The following is a 6,397-nucleotide window of genomic DNA, read 5'->3' on the forward strand; positions in this document are numbered from 1 at the left end:
AGGTGGCTGGGGAAGAACCTTGGCCCGCGGCGGCGCGGGCGGGTACTGGTGGGGCAGTGCCCACCAGGAGGCTCCTGGACTGCGACCTGTGCACAGGGGCTGTTCTTGGGGCCTGAAACCCCTGTTTCCCAGTTTTGCACTTTGGGCATCTGTGACAGGTAATTAAGGAAAAGTACCTTTTGCGGGGAAGCTCAGTTATTGGGCGGCTCCCCTCCACATTCTTCTCGGGGAGCCCTGTCTGTGGGCACGTGGAGGACAGCCAGAAACGCTGACACTGGATATGTGAGGTGACCCCGCCCGCCTGCCCGGCCTCTGGGCTGGGGCTTGTCCAGACAAGGGTGCTTGGGAATGAAGGTGTTTCTCCCACCCCCACCCCGAGGTCGGGCGGGGAGACAGGGTGGCTTCTGTGCCCACTTTAAGGAGCAGTAATGGTCTTCTAGTGCAGAGCCTGTAGCTGGGGCCTGTGGTGGTGAGCTCCCTGCTGCAGGGGGGAAGCAGGGGCTAGCCAGGGACCCCCCATGACATGGGACCATCGCTGGCTGTGGCCGCCGCCCTGACCTGCCCAGGTTTCCCAGGCAGAGGACAAAGTGCAGTGTCCTGCCAGTTCTGTTGTGCTGGTGGCTAGTTCCAGAACCAGAAACCAAGCGGGTTTTCCTGACCCCCAGGGCAGCATTTAGGAGAACTGGAAAAGCCGGTGAGGGAGGGGAAGGCCAAGGCCAAGAAGTGGGGGGGGGGGGGCGAGCATGGGGCTGGAAGGAGGGAGGGGGGGAGGTGGCCAGAGCTCTGATTCTTAGGAGTTTAGCCGCACTCCTGCCCCCACCGGTCCCCACCATGGGGACAGTGACTTGGGAGGCAGCATTTGTGGTGGTGTCCGCATCGGCACCTCACACACAGCCTGTCCTTCCATCAGCCCTGCTCCTCGCAGGGGCCCCCAAGCCAGGACACCCCCCCAGTCTGCCCACTTCTCCCCACTGCGTGCCCCCCACCCCCCTCCGTCCAGGCCGCCGTCAGCTCAGTGCGGAGCAATCTCCCTCCACTCCCTCTTGCTCTCCGGCCCACCCCTCCCCTGCAGCCAAAGGATTTTTCTAGAAAGCCACCAGGACAAGCCCTTCCTTGACTGGGCCCTGGAGCCCTTGGAATGAAGTCCGGGCCTCTTATCAGGCCTCCTGCTGCTCCTGGGCCTCGCCCTCCCTGCCCTCCCTTCCCAGGCCCGCCCTGCCCCTCCTGGCCTGGGAGCCTCTGCCCCCGCTGCTGGTCCTGACACAGCCACTCCTGGTCCTCCCAGACCCTGGAGCAGACCCACCCACAACCGGCCCACGTGGTCCTGCCAGCTGCTGGGCCACAAGCCTGGGCCTGTTCCTTGCCTCCCACATCCCGTCCAGCAGGAAGCTGACCGCTGCCACTACCTCCACGGCCACCAGCTCGTGTGAGCCTGCATTTCTGCAGGAGTCCTAGAGCTGAGCCTCTGCTTCTGCAATGCCACCTGCAGCCTCTTCTCCACACGTCCAGCCCCTCCCTCACCGTACTCACCGGGGAGGCGCTGGCCTCAGCATGGGCCGGCCAACCTCCCCCAGTCCTTAACTCTCCCACCTGCCCTCCTCCTCGTCCCTGCTCCTGTTCCTGCCCCAGAACCTCACACCGGCCCCTTCTGTGCCTGGCCCAAGTTTCCAGGCAGCCTTTCTGGCAGGTCGCTGGGGCCGTGTGGCGGAGTCCCAGCCAGCGGGCTGAGGGGTGCCCCACTGCAGCCCTGTCTCCCCTGGTCCGCCAGCTGCATGCGAAGGGCCTACTGGATGATGGGGCTGCGGAGGGAGGAGCTTAGACCTCGCGGGGTCAGGGAGAAAGACGGCCACCACGGACTGGGGACATCCACGTTGGCCTCTGGGCGAATGAGAAACAGAGTGGACTGGGTCCCTCTGTTGGAACTTGGGGATCTGGTAGGGCTGCCAGCATGGTCACCCTCGCCGGTCCTCAGGCACAGACAAACCAAACCTGCCCGGTGACAGCGCGCCACAGGGACACACAGCGCCTCTCGGTGCTGAAAGTGGGGACCCCTGTCTTGTTCCAGAGATGACTTCCTTGAGGAGGGGTCGTAAGAATTGAGACCTGGAGGAGGGTTGGTGGGACTTGTCCCAAAAAGAGAAGACGGTTGCAGGCAGGACTGGCCCGTGCAGGGCCCTGAGCGGGAGTGAGGCTCAGAAGAACAGGCAAGGGACGGCTGGGCAGGAGGTGGGGGGCGGCAGCAGGAAGGGGCGGGAAGGCAGAGGGGCCTGGCCGGGCCCCCACCCCCCGCCTCTATCATGTTCACACTCATTTTCTTACTTTATTCTTGCAACCACCCTTTATTTTATTTTTTTTGTCTTTTTGTCTTTTTCTAGGGCTGCACCCACGGCATAAGGAGGTTCCCAGGCTAGAGGTCCGATCGGAGCTACAGCTGCCAGCCTACACCGCAGCCCCACAGCAACGCAGTGAGCTGCGACCCACACCACAGCTCAAGGCAATGCCAGATCCTTAACCCACTGAGGAGGCCAGGGATCAAACCCGCAACTTCATGGTTCCTAGTTGGATTTGTTTCCCCTGCACCACGTCGGGAACTCCTTGCAGCCACCCTTTAAAAGTGGGTTGACCCTACCTATTCCGAAGCTCAAGAAAATAAGGTTCCTCCGAGTGAGGGGCCCACCTGATCAGCCAAGCGGCAGCGGGACTGCGGAGCCCCAGGCAGCCACGCTGGTCTGGGGCACATTTCCAAGCCAGATGGCCTGTTTCCCGTCCTGCTCCCCAGCGCATGCTTGGCCCCTCTGGGTGAGGATGGTGCACCTTCCCGGGAGGAAGGGGAGGCCTCAGCCCGGGGAGCGGGGAGTGGACGGACGGGCAGGGACCAGAGGGGCCAGAGGCATCACTAATTTGCATCCAAAAAGCCAGCTCCTGGGGGATGTGATGGCTGCTGGGCCCTGGGAGGGTCCAGTGGGGGGATCTGGCACCACACCCCGCAGTGGGGGATGGGGTCTCTAGACCCTCCAATAAGTAAACTTAACCCCAAGTAACAGATTTGACCCGATGGCCACGGCTGGGACAGAATCGGGGGCGCCTGCCCAAACAGCACACGCAGCAGCACACCTGAGCCTTGGAGGAGGAAGAAACCAGGAGAGGGAGTGGCGGGCCACAGAAAAAAGGGGGGATACACGCTCTCGGCCCGTCTCGCGGGCCTTCTCAGAGCCTTCATCCCCTGCAGTGCGCTGTTCTCCCAAGGGAGTGCCGCCTGGCACAGGGGATCCCGGCCTGACTTGCACCCGGAAACCCCGCTGCGGGAGTGTCTCATGAAGCCAGTGCCGCACAGAACTGGGAGCTGTGGCTCGTGCAGAAGGCATGGCTGGGACCCCAACGGGCACCCCGGCTGGCATCCTCCCTCTGCACCCTACGGAAGGCTCCTCCTGAGCTTCCGCTTCACGGTGAGATGGGGCCTTGTTCCCGGCAGTGCCAGGACTGGCCTGCCCGGCCCAGTTCGGCAGCTCAGCTATGGGAGGCGGAGGCTTGGGGGAGGTGAGTGGAGACCGCCAGGTGGATGCCAGCCCCTTGCCACCTGCAGCGGAATCGCGGGTGGGGGGTCACGGTGGCTCCCCTGCAGAGCCTCCCCGGGATGTCCCAAGGCCACCGTCAGGTCAGCCAGCGGCTCACTCGGGCGGCCGTGGATGCCAGAGCCTGGGCAGGAGGAAGCTGGAAGCTGCGACACCCCATTTTAAGGGGCCACCCATTAATTAATTAGGCCCCATGAATAATGCATGCTGCCGTGGGTATATTAATAGCATATTTATACGGCGTGCTATGGGTAGTATACGTTCTCACCCGAACACCTCACGAATAATTCACGACCCGCTCCTCCCCCGGGCTCCGGGGAAGCTGGCCGGTGCTTCGGCGGGAGCTCGTGGGTTGCTTCCAGCAGCCAAATTTTACATTTCATTATAAATGGCTTTGCTGGGCATGGCGGTAACTTTTATATTTCCATCCACTTTATTATTAATGGCTTTCCTGAACTGCAGCGGCCCAACGTCGCACACAATGCGTTATGAATATTTGATCTGGCATCTATAGTCTGCCATTTATCATTTATAACGGGTTACAAAACATTATAAAACATTTACCGCACATTTATAGATCATTTCCAGCTACCACAACGATGTGTTATAAATCCATTATTAATCGTCCTCACGCCATTTATAGGAACCCCTTGTAATGGGGCCTGGCCCTCCCGTCCCGTTAACACCGCGGGGGCTGGTGGGGGCGCCAGGGCGGACGGAAGGCCGGCCCTGCCTCCCATGGCTGTGTGTCCTTGGCCAGATCACAGCACCTCTCTGTTCATAAAGCAGGTCAGACGACAGACACGCTTCACTGAGCGCTTCTCTGTGTGAAATAGGGCTCACGGCCCCAGGAGTTACCTTCACACCCAGAAGCAGGCTTGCCGGGGGCGTGATCTGGGCTGGGGTTAGAGCCCTGGGGCGCCGTGCTGGTGTCACCTGGTTACCTGTCCTAGGTCTTTGGGAACCAGTCCCACCCCCCACAGCACACCAGTTGCAACTCCGTGTCTTGGGGGGCAGGAGGTGGAGGGCAGAGGCAGCAGCTGCTTCCCCCTGGGGCGGGGGTCAGTGGGGCCCTGGGCTCTGGAGCCATGTCCTGCCCCAGCCCCACTCGGGCCAGGTGCGCCCTTGCTCTCCCCCAGGCCCCAGAGTCCCCTCCAGGCCAAACTTCATACCGGGAGGGCAGACAAGAAGCCAGGGCTGTGGACTCACCACCCACATGTGACGAGTCCTGTGCCCCAGCTGTAGGTTGATAAGCTAAGAATCCTTGCCTGGAAAACTCCTACTCATCCTTCAAGACCCATGCTGCACTCCTCGGAACAGCCCTTCCTGACTCTCCCAGGCATGAGCCTGCTGGGATGTAACCTCCGGTCCCCCGGGGGCCCAGCCTGGGCCTGGGGTGAGTCTGCCTGTCCTCCCTGGTGTTCTCAGCAGGTCACTTCCCCAGGGACAGACGGGAGCGGCAGCCCCAGGGGAGCCCTCCAGCCGACCCCCGAAATAGCCCCACTGCTGCCCGGCCAGTCTAGCTGGGTCGGATGTTTACACTGCTCTGGGGAGGAAACAGAGGAGGGGGGTCCTGGCGGGGACCCCGGGGGCAGCTCCCCCCCTGTGTGACCGTGGACCACTGTCTGGGCCTCATGGCCTCACTGGTGAAATGAGTCCTAAGCCAGTGCGTGCAGGGTGAACGTGGGACCCGTCGTCAGGGGGGATCCAGGCGCCCTTGGGCCCCAGCTGCCCACACCCCTCTGGCCCTCCGCCCAACTCTGGGCTGCCTGGCCTGTTTGAAGGTCAGGGTCCACCCCTTCCCAGGACGGAAAACGAAACGGGAGGCGTCTGTGGGGAGGCTGTAGGGAGGGAGGCAGGTGCGCTCATCACCATGACGACGCCTCACCTGGCCCCACCCCTCCCCAGCTGGGGGCCGGGCCTGGCCTAGCGTCCTCCCCTCCCCGGGGCCTCCCTCCCCAGAGGGAAGGGGCCGTGGGGCTGGAGAGGGCCTCGCACGGGCCGTCTCTGCTCAGACCATCTCCATTCTCAGGTCGGGTGGCTGTGCAGCCCCTCTGGACGAGGTGAAAGCTGAGGCCCAAAGAGCGGAGCTCAGCTGTCCAGGGTCACAGGGGCTGGTGGGCTCTGCCTCCAGCCCATGCACCTCCTGACACCCAAGGCCCCCACCCCCACCCAACCTGGTCCATGACCCGTCAGCTTTGCAGGCCTCTGAGCCAGGTGGGAGCAGCCCTGCAGAGAGCTGGGGCGGGACACACAGGCTTCCAGTCTTTGCCACAGTCCACCCCACGCCCCGCCCCCTGGCCCCCCAGGTCTGGGGCTTTGGGCTCTGGACACTGGCCTCTGTTCCCTCCATCCCGCCACGCCCTGCGGACGGGGCAGGTCAGGCAGCCTTGCCGTTTCTGTCCCGAGACCCAGGAGAGATCTGGGGACCCTGCGGGGGCTCAGCCTCTACAGGACCCCCATGCTACTCACTCACACACCCGCTGCTGCCTGCTGCCATCTGCTGGGCCTCCCCATGCTCACTGCCCATGTCCCGGCTGGTGACCCAGGGCTGGTCGCCCCCTTCTCGGGCCTCAGTTCCCCAGGTGTAAAATGGAGGTGGGTGCTGTTGGTGGGGTGGGGGTGACCGGCCTGCGGGAGGAGAACCGCCCAGCCAACGCCCCCGGCTCACACTTGCGGCCCAGCTCCCGAGGGTCTCGCTGGACCCCCACCTGCTGCAGCCCAGCCTGGCAGGTGTGAGCCATGGGTGCTGCCAGGTCATCCCTGGGGGTCTGGAATCCCTACACCCCCCAGGGCCCCTGCCCTCTGCCTTCCCCACCTGCTCT

This window comes from Phacochoerus africanus, chromosome 5, assembly GCF_016906955.1.
Source record: "Phacochoerus africanus isolate WHEZ1 chromosome 5, ROS_Pafr_v1, whole genome shotgun sequence".
Taxonomy (NCBI): Eukaryota; Metazoa; Chordata; class Mammalia; order Artiodactyla; family Suidae; genus Phacochoerus; species Phacochoerus africanus.